This window comes from Bufo gargarizans, chromosome 4 (genome assembly GCF_014858855.1).
Source record: "Bufo gargarizans isolate SCDJY-AF-19 chromosome 4, ASM1485885v1, whole genome shotgun sequence".
Classification (NCBI taxonomy): domain Eukaryota; kingdom Metazoa; phylum Chordata; class Amphibia; order Anura; family Bufonidae; genus Bufo; species Bufo gargarizans.
This window is the reverse complement of record NC_058083.1, coordinates 417,145,350-417,159,622: the sequence shown is the minus strand read 5'-3', so window position 1 is coordinate 417,159,622 and position 14,273 is coordinate 417,145,350.

The window sequence follows — 14,273 nt, the reverse complement described above, 5'->3', positions numbered from 1 at the left end:
CAAACATATATTGCTGCTGTCACACACAATAATCCTTACAGGGACTTTTTGGTCTATGAAACGTTTTTGTAGAAAAATTTAATTAAATTACACTCCCTACACTCTTTGTCCCTTTCTATGTTCAGCTCTTCCTGACTTAGAATGAGCTGAACACATGTTATCGGGTGCTATATAGCACCCTATGACGCGTTCAAGCCAGCCAATCACTGTAATGCCAGTAGCCAACATGGCTACTGGCATTACAGTGAGGGCAGTACTTACCTGCACATTTATTGGCTGCTTAGCAGCCGCGAAACGTGCAGGAAGGAGACTCGAGCATTGCGCTTGAGCACATGCAGTACTCAGTCGAGTACCACCATGTACCGAGCATAGCGATGCTCGAGCCGAACTGGTATTCGACCGAGCATACTCGCTCGGCACTAGTCTGGACACAAAAGTTGGTTGCCGGCCGACATCTTGCTAAGTGTGCCAACTGACTATGATAACAACCCGTTACTACAAACTGACTGGGCAAAAGAGCAACTGAGGCGCCTCCAACTGATCCAACAAATAACAAATGAAACAACCCAGAAGGCTCAACAACAAAAAAATGGATGACTATAATGCCAAAGATGAGGTTAAACCAATATGTGTAAGAGATCATGTAACCTAAAAATTGTTCACCGTAATCAATTGAAGCTGTGTTTATCCAAGGAACTTGGGGAAGAAATCCCTACTTCTCAAGAAAATGTACCAACTGAAAATGTATTACCGGAATTTAAATTAAAACCAGCTACAGTCAGCGAGACCCCCTTTAACTGGTTTTCAATTCTAGAGAGGTGGATGGTACCAAAAATGTAATTACCTCCGTCTAGTATTCCTGAACTTTGTGGTTCCAGTGCGGAGGTCAACAATAATGCTCTTTCTGATCCTGTGATCGACACACAGCCCAAGAAAGAGCCACCAAAGGTATCAAACCAGCCAGATACCCAGATTAACTGTTCCATCCACATTTCTGTTATGTGATTTATGGGTCAGGACTGCATTCGTATGAATATGTGATATTATACTGTATGACTATACCTAAGCTTCTAAGGTTCATCTATGATGCTGCCCATTTTTGCTGCTAATGCTGAAGATCTGTATCTTTTGGGAAATATTATTGTGTTGCTGAAAGCTATGATAAAAGGCTTTAAGGTCAGCCCTGTAAAAGGTTAAGTGAAAAGTTGTCAAAATGATGCTTGACATACTGTAATGACCATGTTGAGAAGGGGCTTTCTCATGTACACCATGTATATCGTGCATGATGACTATGTTGGTGGTTCTGTTTGCCAGTCCAGTAATTGGTTTGGCCCAGTTAATGATGTCCTTTTGAGTCTTTTTTTTTTCTAAAATGGGGCCTTTTTGGGGAGTTTCTACTCTAGGGGTGCATCAGGGAGTCTTCAAATGTGACACGGCAGCTTAAAATTATCCCAGTGAAATCTGCTTTCCAAAAACCACATGGCGTTCCTTTCCTTCTGTGCAATGCCATGTGCCCGTACAGCAGTTTACGACCATATATGGGGGTGTTTCTATAAACTACAGAATCAGGGCAATAAATATTGAGTTTTGTTTGGCTGTTAACCCTTGCTTTTTTAGTGGCCAAAAATTTATTAAAATAGAAAATCTGCCCAAAAAGTTAAATTCAGAAATTTAATCTCCATTTTCCATTAATTCTTGTGGAACACCTAAAGGGTTAAAAATAGTTTGTAAAATCAGTTTTGAATACCTTGAGGGGTGTAGTTTCTAAAATTGGGTCATTTTTTGGTAGTTTCTATTATGTAAGCCTCACAAAGTGACTTCAGACCTGAAAGTTCTTAAAAAGTGTGTTTTTGAAATTTACTTAAAAATATCAAGATTTGCTTCTAAACTTCTAAGCCTTCTAACGTCCCCAAAAAATAAAATGGCACTCACAAAATTATCCAAACATATAGTAGACATATGGGAAATGTAAAGTAATAACTATTTTTGGAGGTATTACTATCTATTATAAAAGTAGAGAAATTAAAATTTTTAAATTTGCTAATTTTTCCAAATCTTTTATAAATTTGGTATTTTTTTTTTTACTCAATTTTAATGTCATAAAGTACAATATGTGATGAGAAAACAATCTCAGAATGGCCTGGATAAGTAAAAGAGTTTTAAAGTTATAACCACATAAAGTGACACATGGCCTGGTCCTTGAGGTGAAATATGGCAGGGTCCTTAAGGGGTTAAAAAGGTCAGACTGTCTGCTTTTTGGTGGTAAACAAGTCTGAGTTTTTTCCTCCAAAACATGGTGGTAAACAAGTCTGGGTTTTTCCCTCCAAAACATGGTCTTCTTTAAACCCTTTGGCAGCTGTGGAAAATTACCAGCTTCTCAATCAAAGTCCTAACAGTCTCTCAGTATTCATTAACCCTTTCTACAGATCCATGTAAATACAGTGATAAGGAACAGGATATGTACAACATATATACAGTGAGGAACATAAGTATTTGAACACCCTGCGATTTTGCAAGTTCTCCCACTTATAAATCATGGAGGGGTCTGAAATTCACATTGTAGGTGCAGTCCCACTCTGAGAGACAGAATAAATAAAAAAAAATCAGGAAATCATATTGTATATAATTTATAATTGTAAATAATGTATTTATCTTGCACTGCTGAACATAAGTATTTGAACACCTGAGAAAATCAGTGTTAATATTTGGTTCGGAAGCCTTTGTTTGCAATCACAGAGGTCAAATGTTTCCTGTAGTTCTTGACCAGGTTTGCACACACTGCAACAGGGATTTTGGCCCACTCCTCCACACAGATCACCTCTAGATTTGTCAGGTTTTGGGGCTTAGCAACACAGAGTTTCAGCTCCCTCCAAAGATGTTCTAATGGATTTAGGTCTGGAGACTGGCTAGGCCACTCCAGAACCTTGATATGCTTCTTACGGAGCCACTCCTTCATTATCCTGGCTGTGTGCTTTGTGTCGTTGTCATGTTGGAAGACCCAGCCACGACCCATCTTCAATGCTCTGACTGAGGGAAGCAGGTTGTTGCTCAAAATCTCAAAAAAGTAGGGATGAGCGAACTTGTGCTTTACAAGTTCGAGTTCGGAGTTCGGGTTTTATTACAATTCCGTTATGAATTCCAGAATGCCTTTAAGAACTCTAATACATCTAATATTTCCTTACTATAAAAATGAGATGCCCTTTAGTGTTGAGGGCGAATATTCGTATTGCGAATATCAACAGTTTGAGAATTCATGAATATTTAGAATATAGCTCTATATATTTGTAATCACGAATATTCGAGATTTTTTTTTCCACCAGCACACATGATCCCTTCCTGCTTCTAGCTTGTGGGCCAATGAGAAGGCTGCAATATCTTTGCCAGAGCTTAGCAACATCCCTAGCAACCAATCGGATAGGTGCCGACCCCTTACTATATAAGAAACTCCCCAGCAGCCATTTCCTGCTGTTTTTTGCAGTAGTGATAGAGAGAGGAGTGTTGTGCTTTGCTGTGTCATCAAAATCATACATTATATTAGATAGCTCATATATATTATATAATACAGACAGTTAGTTGGAGATACTCAGTAAAGCTTAGTTAGTGATTAGTGTAGCTGATATCTTCAAGTGCAGGGTGTTAGGGACATTATATAGTTAGTTAGTTAGCTCAAATATATAATACAGATAGTTAGTTAGGGGGAGATACTCAGTGTAGCTTAGTGAATAGTGTAGCTGATAGGTTTCAGTGCAGGGTGTTAGGGACATTATATAGTTAGTAAGTTCATTAGCTCATATATATAATACAGATAGTTAGGGAGAGATAGTCAGTGTAGCTTAGTTAGTGAGTGTAGCTGATAAAAAAGTATTTTCCTTGCTGTTTTAGTGTCATTGTCTTAGGGTTTCGTGTGCTAGAGTAGGGAGGGATTATTGTCATTGTTGTTCGTCTGTGAAAAAAACTAAAAATCGGCATGTTTACCCAGACCCGAGCCCGGACTTCTTCACAGAAGTTCAGGTTTGGGTTAGGCAGGGCTTTTTTTCTCAGAGAAAAGGTGGTGGAACTCACCCCCCCCCTCCCCTGGCCACGCCCCTACCCACCCCTAGGACCGCCCCCTAAAACCGCCCCTTTAGAGAGCAGGGATGCAAGTAAAATTTGAGTGGGGTTTTAAAAGTCCAGCCCAGCAAAGAAACCCCCCAGATGGGGATGGCACTGTTAATGGGGGATCTGTGGATGGCACTGTTATGGGGGATCTGTGGATGGTATCCACAGATCCCCCATCCTATAACAGTGCCATCCACAGACCCCCCCCCATCCTATAACAGTGCCATCCACAGACCCCCCACCCCATAACAGTGCCATCCACAGACCCCCCCACCCCATAACAGTGCCATCCACAGACCCCCCCCACCCCTTAACAGTGCCATCCACAGACCCCCCCCCCTTAACAGTGCCATCCACAGACCCCCCATTGCCGCTCCAGTAGAGTTATAGAATGTGGAAAATGAATAATGATTCTTCAATTCATGCTGCCCCCTCTGTGTACTTTATAACATTCAATATATCCATCCGATCCTACTCACAGGGGCAGGGCTACTGTTCTCTTAATGCAGGCCGGCCGGGCAGACGAGCGGCATCGTCACTGACTGACGTCACGTGCCTGCGCCGCCTACTTTATGAAGTAGGCGGCGCAGGCACGTGACGTCAGTCAGTGACGCTGCCGCTCATCTGCCCGGCCGCCCTGCATTAAGAGAACAGTAGCCCTGCCCCTGTGAGTAGGATCGGATGGATATTTTGAATGTTATAAAGTACACAGAGGGGGCAGCATGAATAGAAGAATCATTATTCATTTTCCACATTCTATAACTCTACTGGAGCTGGGGGCCGGAGCACAGTGAACGCACCGGCCCCCAGCTCCTCCTCCCAGTCCCTCCACGCTGATACATCGCAGCCTGCGACGCTGGAGCACGGCAGGCTGCGATGTCAAAAGGTGGCGGAACGCCGTTCCGGTGCGTTCCGCCAGAAAAAAAGCCCTGGGGTTAGGTGATTTTATTATTTTCCCTTATAACATGGTTATAAGGGAAAATAATAGCATTCTTAATACAGAATGCTTAGTAAAATAGGGATGGAGGGATTCAAAAAATAAAAATAAAAATTTTCCTCATCCACTTGTTCGCGCAGCCCGGCTTCTCTTCTGTCTTCTTCTTTGATTCCCAGGAGAAAAAGGACATGTGGTGACGTCACTGCGCTCATCACATGGTCCAACACATGATCCATCATGTGTTGCCCCCCAATCCAGTGTACTGTCTGCAGGTGGGGTGGTCACCGACAAGCGGACCCATCTGTCCACAGATTCCGTGGATAGACTAACATTTATCAAAAGTCCTGGATTGGTGGTAAATTTTTGGCCCCCGCTGTCGGTTCAGGGCGCTGAAGAGTCCCTTGTCAATCCCTCTCATTGGCTCTCCCTCCAGAACATTGTTATTTTTTAACTGCTGTATATATTTCTTGATGATTTTATTTATTTATTTATGGATGATTTTTTTATTTATTTATTTATTTATTGATGACTTTATTTATATATTTCTCTATTGATGAATTCCTTTAAGTATTTATTTGGCGAATAATTTCTTTTTCTTTTTATCAATCGATAATCGATAAGTTTGTTTATCTATTTTTTCCATATTGGCTTTTTGTGTCGAATTACTTAATTCAATTGATTAATCGTTTTAGCCCTACTATAGTGTACCCCATAGTCCTCTGTGTGATCTCTGGACACTGCCCTCCAAACATAAACCATACTGGAAAATAGACCTCAGATACCAATCGCCACATAGCGCTCCACACTCTGCTCGCAGTGGTCTGCTCTCAGTTTCAATGCAAAATTGAGAAAGAACAAAAAATAGGTGCTTATATTCCCATATATAGCTCAGGTGGTATTGAAGGAGGATAGGGAATAGTACAGGGGCGCCAAGGGACCGGTGTAATAAAGAATAGAGGTGAAAGTGAAACACTTAAGTCAGCAACAAGGCCATTTTGTAATGTGGACCAGATGTATTTTAATCTAGTAAAGGATGTTTGCCGTATTGATTTAAAATATTGAATTGTTATAACGAATAGGGGACTTACTTAAAATGTTATAACGAATGGGGAACTTACTTCACCAGGGAGGGAGGTATAGGATAAGCATAAAACACCTATACCCTGTCCTCCCCCGCCCAGGTCGCTCGTAAGATGGTATGAATCCCATATGAAAGCCTCCACGTCCCAAAAGAATGGTAACCAGGGTTCAAAGTAGAGAATTCTTTATTAGAGTCGAGCTCCTGATCATTGCTGCTCAGGTAACCCATGCAGTGCTTAGACTAGGCCACCGTAAAAAGGCAGTAGCCTAGCCTAAGGTCTAGTAACCACCATAAAAAGGCATATTGACGGTCACGAAAGGGTTTTTTATTTATTTGATTTACTTTTTATTACACTACTAAACATTAAAATTGCAACCCCAAGAAGGAAATGTCATAGAATTATGAAAATCACACGATTGACTTGGTTTTGACATGCAAAAGATAAAAAAAATCAAACCAAAATATTTAAAATATCTTGATTTATTCAGTATCGAGAATGAGTGCCACATACAGAAATACCTACATACCTTGGCATGCTATTAGTGAGGTCTTTAATCGTTGTCTGAGAAATGTTCTGCCACAGTGAATGCACTTGGGCAATTAAGATCCACTGCTGGCAGCTCTCTTGGCAATTGCTAACCAATGACATCCAAGAGATGCTTGATGGGAAACAAGTCCAGAGATGCTGCAGGCTATAGTAGCACATTTTGGTCATGCAGACTGCTCAGAGTAGCGCAAGCAACATGCAGCCTGGCATTGTGCTGCTGAAAAAGGGCTCCTTGGACACTTTTCAGAAATGGCTGTATAACTGGTTCCACTGCTAAATCGAGGTAACACTGAGCTGTTAGTGTGCCTAAAATAAACACTAGAGGGGTCCGGCCACAGTACATTATGCCACCTCATAATCCTAGAAGTAGGACCAGTGTGACGTTCCCTTGTGAAGGCCTCTTCGTGGCATTGCTCACATGGTCTACAAACTAATCATGGCTATCATTGGATCGTGAAATGTGGCACTCATCACTTAAGAGGATAAACCTCCATTCCTCCCTCAATTGCCATCTTGCACCATCATAGCCTTTGAAAACTTTGGTATGAGGTCAATGGCACACCTATAACTGGAGGTCTGGCTTATAGCCCAGTGCAATGCAAACTCTTTCTGATGGTTTGGGATGTGACATCCAATTTCACTTCCAATACAGAATACATCACTATGCGCTATTCTTCTAATCACAGAATTGGTTCATGCCGTGCCTCAGTGCACTTCTTGCTGCCATTCCAGTCTGTCATTGTTCTCAAAATCACTAGGACACGCATCTATGAACAGTGCTAACATCTTGACATAGGCATGTAGTGATCTTCTGGAGGGATAAACCAAGGTCTCTCATTTCAAGGATTAGGACAAATGATGACAACTGGCACGATGACGAACAGAAGGCATTGCACAATCATCCCACATGAGGCAATCTGATGTTTGAGGTTTGATGTGGCTAAAAATCTTTGCTTTCAATCTAGTTGTTATGCACCTCTCACATGCCATATATTGGAGCTAAGTGCTTGAAAATGTGGGCATCTGCAGATCCTAGGAACACCTGCTACTTCCACAATTTGCATAGCCTTACAGCTTGTCCTTCTTGGTGTTGAAATTTCAATGTTGAGGAGTGTAAATTTTTAACAAATTGGGGCATCATCCTAACAAATAAAAGGAAAAATAATGAGTAAAGAAAAATGAACAGTATGTATGAACAGCATATTACGATGATCAAGCGCAGCGATATCAAAATACCATACACAATTGATTATACAAATTACATGGATACTAAATGTTAAGAATTTACACTGTGGAGCTTCCAGACATAGACCTCATAGGCACAAAGGTGCTGCTTGCAACTAGACAGGACTGGGAAACTTGAATTATTCATTTTCAAGTCTGTACAACATCTGCACCATTCTTGCAGGGCTCCATTCTACAAATTATTCTTAGACTGGAGCCTATGGCTTTGTTAAATCTCTGCATGCCAGCCCTCAATCCTCCCCTCTGGGTGGCTTCTGTCTACTGGTTTGTAGACACCAGAATAATTACAACACTTACATGACACAGAGGTTTACAAACCAGTAGACAGAAGCCACCCAGAGGGGAGGATTGAGGGTTGGCACGCAGAGATTTAACAAAGCCATAGGCTCCAGTCTAAGAATAATTAGTTGAATTGATGGTTTTGGATGGAATGAATGTCTGGATGAGACTTTGAGACTTTGCAATGCATTCAGGAGCTAAATATCACCTTAAAGGGATTGTCCTGGTTGCAGATATTGATGATCTACCCTCCAATCAATGGGGGTCCAACACCAGGCACTCAATGGATCAGCTATTTCAATCTGATATTGATGACCTATCCTGAGGATAGGTCATCAATGTCTGTCACCCAGAGAGCCCCTTGAAGATCTTTTATGACCTTTTTTCTTAGGGACATATGCGATCCAAGAATGAGCTACTCATTATCTAAATTTTAAAAGTAGTTTTCCACTGAAGCCGTCAATTCTACAAACACCGTTTCAGCAGTGCAGCATTTAATCCAGACTTTCAGTTGATGTAAATGTTGATTATTTTTTCAGCGCATCAAGAGTTTGTATTGTTGCAACTTTTATAGGTAAAAGCTGGTACAACATACAGGGAACATTAAAATTCTCATGATCATAGCACTAACAGAAAAGAAGAACCCTAATCCAGATATTTATTGTCTAGGTTTGATTAAATTAACTGTTTGCAAAACACTTAAGCCTCTCTTTTAAAGTGCATTAATATATGTATAAAGCTCATACTAAAAGGACACTTTCATTTACGTCATAGCATTTTGGCCAAGTAGGCACCTGAAGAACATTCAACTGCGGTAGAAAGTAGATAATGGCAGCCTACAATTCATTTTTTTGCAAAACTACTTTATTTCAAATACATTTGTAAGCTCTTCGTGTTAATGCAGTTCCTGCCACTGCAAGTCTTTTGAGTTAAACTCTGGACTAAATATTTGAATTTTTGTTCTCCTTTGCCTTGTAGATTAATTATTTATTTGTTGGCTTAGATCATTCTGTTTTGCATACTCCATTTACACCTTAGCATTAGGATGACCTAAACATTTCCACAAGGATATTCTGGCAGAATGCATAGGTCTTTCAGTAAAGACAAATTGTTAAGGACTTGATGTATTCAGGGTTCCATTTACTGGTACAGTAATTCCTCAAGTTACAATGGCCTCAGGCTACAGCATTTTCAACATAGTGGTCTATCCTGGTGAGTTAGACTTCTGCTCTAATAATACACAAGGCAATTACGTTCTAACATGATAAAAGTGTGCTATTTCACATAGGACAGAAATATATACCGTATATGTCTTATTAAATACTTATCCTGTAAGTGAGAAGCACAATACTTATTTATGATTGTATATTATATATGATTATATATTTTTTATTCAGATGTATATTTATATATTCACTATATTCCAATCAGACATTGTCTGTCACCACAAAATGCAATATACACTCACCTAAAGAATTATTAGGAACACCTGTTCTATTTCTCATTAATGCAATTATCTAGTCAACCAATCACATGGCAGTTGCTTCAATGCATGTAGGGTTGTGGTCCTGGTCAAGACAATCTCCTGAACTCCAAACTGAATGTCAGAATGGGAAAGAAAGGTGATTTAAGCAATTTTGAGCGTGGCTTGGTTGTTGGTGCCAGATGGGCCAGTCTGAGTATTTCACAATCTGCTCAGTTACTGGGATTTTCACACACAACCATTTCTAGGGTTTACAAAGAATGGTGTGAAAAGGGAAAAACATTCAGTATGCAGCAGTTCTGTGGGCGAAAATGCCTTGTTGATGCTAGAGGTCAGAGGAGAATGGGCCGACTGATTCAAGCTGATAGAAGAGCAACGTTGACTGAAATAACCACTCGTTACAACCGAGGTATGCAGCAAAGCATTTGTGAAGCCACAACACACACAACCTTGAGGCGGATGGACTACAACAGCAGAAGACCCCACCGGGTACCACTCATCTCCACTACAAATAGGAAAAAGAGGCTACAATTTGCACGAGCTCACCAAAATTGGACTGTTGAAGACTGGAAAAATGTTGCCTGGTCTGAGTCTCGATTTCTGTTGAGACATTCAAATGGTAGAGTCCGAATTTGGCGTTAACAGAATGAGAACATGTATCCATCATGCCTTGTTACCACTGTGCAGGGTGGTGGTGGTGTAATGGTGTGGGGGATGTTTTCTGGGCACACTTTAGGCCCCTTAGTGCCAATTGGCCATCGTTTAAATGCCACAGGCTACCTAAGCAGTTCTGAAGGCAAAAGGGGGTCCAACACCGTATTAGTATGGTGTTCCTAATATTTTTTTAGGTGAGTGTAATATGCAGGCAGCATGTTATAGAGCAGGAGGAGTTGAGCAGATTGATATAATGTTTTGTAGGAAAAGATTCAGCAAAACTTGCAATTTATCCATTTACATCTCTGCTTCTCATCATAAATGAAATACCTCCCCTAGTGGCACAGACTATATCAAGACTGGCATAGCACACCCGTCTTGATGAGTCAGGACCTCAGTGTTTTAGACACTTTTTTACACATCTGACAAGAGAGTGACAATGTGAAAATAGTGTATTATACTAGGAGAGGAAGTGGCTTAGGATGTGTACCAATAAAATGCACCAAAATTTTAGAGCTAAATTTTAGCAAAAAGTAAGCCAACTAATAGGTGGTATAAATATGCTGATAAGCCTGCTGCATTTGTGTCTGGTTTTGGGAAAACAATAACACGATGCCACACTCACTGAAATTGTAACAATTCCATCATTATTCTGCTGATTGGCAAGGAACTTCCAACGGTCTAATACTGATGGCAAATTCTAATTCTTAGAAAAATCCTTTAGTTAAAATATATTATTAGACAGTAGGCAGTCACATCACAGGGTCCTGAACTATGATTAGATGTATTTAACCACTTGCTGAACGCATGTTGACTATATATGTCCAGGCGCCTTTCTCTGCACAGGCGTTTCTAAATGTCCTTGCTGAGATTGCAACACCATGCTAATCGTGCAGCTGTGGCAACAGAGAGAACTGGACTTCCCATGGAGACGACTGCCTTACCCATCTCTATATGAATTGCTCATGTGATTGCTGAGAGTTGGACATCTGCACAAGCTGCTGGGTCTTAGTAAACCCAGATCAGCTCTGGAGACTGTATTCACCCTGTAAAGCCTCATTCACACGTGAGTGTTCCACAGACATGTGCTATAAGTGTTCTTCACAGACACCACATGTCAGAAATTCATTATAATGTGTGTATCCAGACATCAATGTTTTATCACGGTCTGTGGGTCCATGTTTGTAGCACAGATGCATGCTCTATTTTGTGTGTGTTCACGGATCCATCTCGCCCATTATAGTCTATGGGTTTGTGAAAGCCACAGATGTAACACGGATGCCATCCGTGTTGGATCCGTGTTTCACAGATCATTAGGAAGAGATGCTTTGAAAATTTTTTTTCAGCTGCACAGGGTCAGTGAAACACGGATGGCACACGGACAGCAAAAAATTGACACAAAAGAAATGGACACACGGACCTGGCGGATCGTGGATACGGACAGCTTCACGCATGCATCACTGACTACCTTCTCACGGATTTGAGCAATGACACAGACGTGTCAATGATACTTAACTGGGGATAATATGTCAACTCCCGTTACAGGAGGAATCAGCAATAAAAAAAAGGACGTTTAAATGTCCTCCAAAGGTCTTGTACTGTAAAAAAAAAAATAAAAGACAAAATTTATAAAAAATAAAAATGCCACCACATGCTACACTGCATCTTTTATGCCCTACCTGTAGCGACCCTAACGCATACAGTGTATATCATATAAAAACAACCATTTTGGAATGAATACATACATAAAAAACGTATATTTTAGTTGCACATTAAGCTATTAACAAAAAAAGAAAAACATTTTAAACAGACTTCCATTTTTTATATTTTCACAGGTATAAAAATAAACACAAAAATATTAAAATAAAAATGGCATAAAAATAAAGCCCTATGTATCACTGAAAAAGGTGTAAAAGTAATGGCTTTCAAGCATGCTTAACTGCCGTTCTTGAACTGCTTGCTGAGCAATGACCTAAACTAGTTTTGCAGTTATTTTTGGTGTTATGTTTTAGGATATTTTGTTATTTCCTTGTGTCTTTGCTTCAGAGTAATTTTGGCAGGCTGGAGTCTTCTTGGAAGAGTCACCACTGTCAACTCTTCTTTTTTCCGAGATAATGACATACTTAGGAAAGGCTTCATAGCCCCTCAAAGACTGATACTGTATATTTTAATACATTGTTTTCACATTTTCTTTGGAATTTCCTTTGATTTTGGCGTAGTGGAAAATTTAAGTTAAAAGCTTTACTCCTGTACTTGTGTTCAATATATGGTGCGGTTATGTTCAAAATATGGTTTTGAGTGAAAGTGGTTGGTTACAATCAAGCCATGCTAAGTGTCAGTTAATCTTATTATCAATTAGTGTTAGCAGCGGAGGACAGGACACTTAAAGGGAACCTGTCACCAGTTTTATGGTGTTCTAACTAAGGGCAACATAAATAAGTGACTGATTCCATTAGTAAAATGCTGGGTCACTTTCTTCAATTGACCCAGTCAATCTGCCAACATCTTGTATTGAAAAGCTCCAGCTAATAATGATGAGTCATGAATATTCATGAGCGTCTGACTCTCCCCGCCCACCTGCTGCTGAATGACAGTTTGTTTCCATAGGAATCAGCAGCAGGTGGGCGGGGAGTGGCTATAGCTCTGAATTAAATATACGCAGGACTCAATGACATCACGCCGGACTCGAATCAGCTCATTAGCATGCGGCATCTTTGTGTGTATATTATGAGGTAACCATCTGTCACACCAGTAAGTGAATATATCTAAGGTACTTTTTAGTAGTTAATGATTGTATATAATTCGATTATAATGAAATATACACATGACAGGTTCTCTTTAAAGTGACCCTGGAAAAATTTACAGAACATACTAACCTAGTAACATATGAGGTAATTTACCAAACTGGTGTAAAGTAGAACTGGCTTAGTTGCCCATAGCAACCAATCAGCTTCCACCTTTCATTTGTGACAGCTCATTTGGAAGATGAAAGGTGGAATCTGGTTGGTTGCTATGGGCAACTAAGCCAGTTCTACTTTACACCAGTTTGGTAAATGATCCTAATAGTTTTTAAGGCTGAAAAAAGACATTTGTCCATCAAGTTCAGCCTGTTATTCTGCAAGTTGATCCAGAGGAAGGCAAAAAAATAACTGTCAGGTAGGGGAAATGAATTCCTTCCCGACTCCAATCAGAATAACTCCCTGGATCAACGACCCCTCTCTAGTAGCTATAGCCTGTAATATTATTACGCTCCAGAAATACATCCAGGCCCCTCTTGAATTCCTTTATTGTACTCACCATCACCACCTCCTCAGGTAGAGAGTTCCATAGTCTCACTGCTCTTACCGTAAAGAATCCCCTTCTATGTTTGTGTACAAACCTTCTTTCCTCCAGACGCAGAGGATGTCCCCTCGTCACAGTCACAGTCCTGGAGATAAACAGATGATGGGATAGATCTCTGTACTGACCCCTGACTTATATAATTAATAGATCTCTCCACAGTCGTCTTTTTTTCTAAAGCGAATAACCCAAATTTTTGGGGGTACTGTAGTCCACCTATTCTAGTTATTACTTTAGTTGCCCTTTTCTGAACCCTCTCCAGCCCTGCTATGTCTGCCTTGTTCACAGGAGCCCAGAACTGTACACAGTACTCCATGTGTGGTCTGACTAATGATTTGTAAAGTGGTAGGACTATGTTCTCATCACAGGAATCTATGCCCTTTTGATGCAACCCATTATCTTATTTTCCTTGGCAGCAGCTGCCTGACACTGGTTTCTACAGTTTAGTTTGCTGTCCACTAAAATGCCTAGGTCCTTTTCCATGTCAGTGTTACCCAGTGTTTTACCATTTAGTATGTACGGGTAACTTATATTATTCATTCCCATGTGCATAACCTTACATTTGTCAGGGTTAAACCTTAACTGCAACTTTTATTTCAACTAGAAGTTA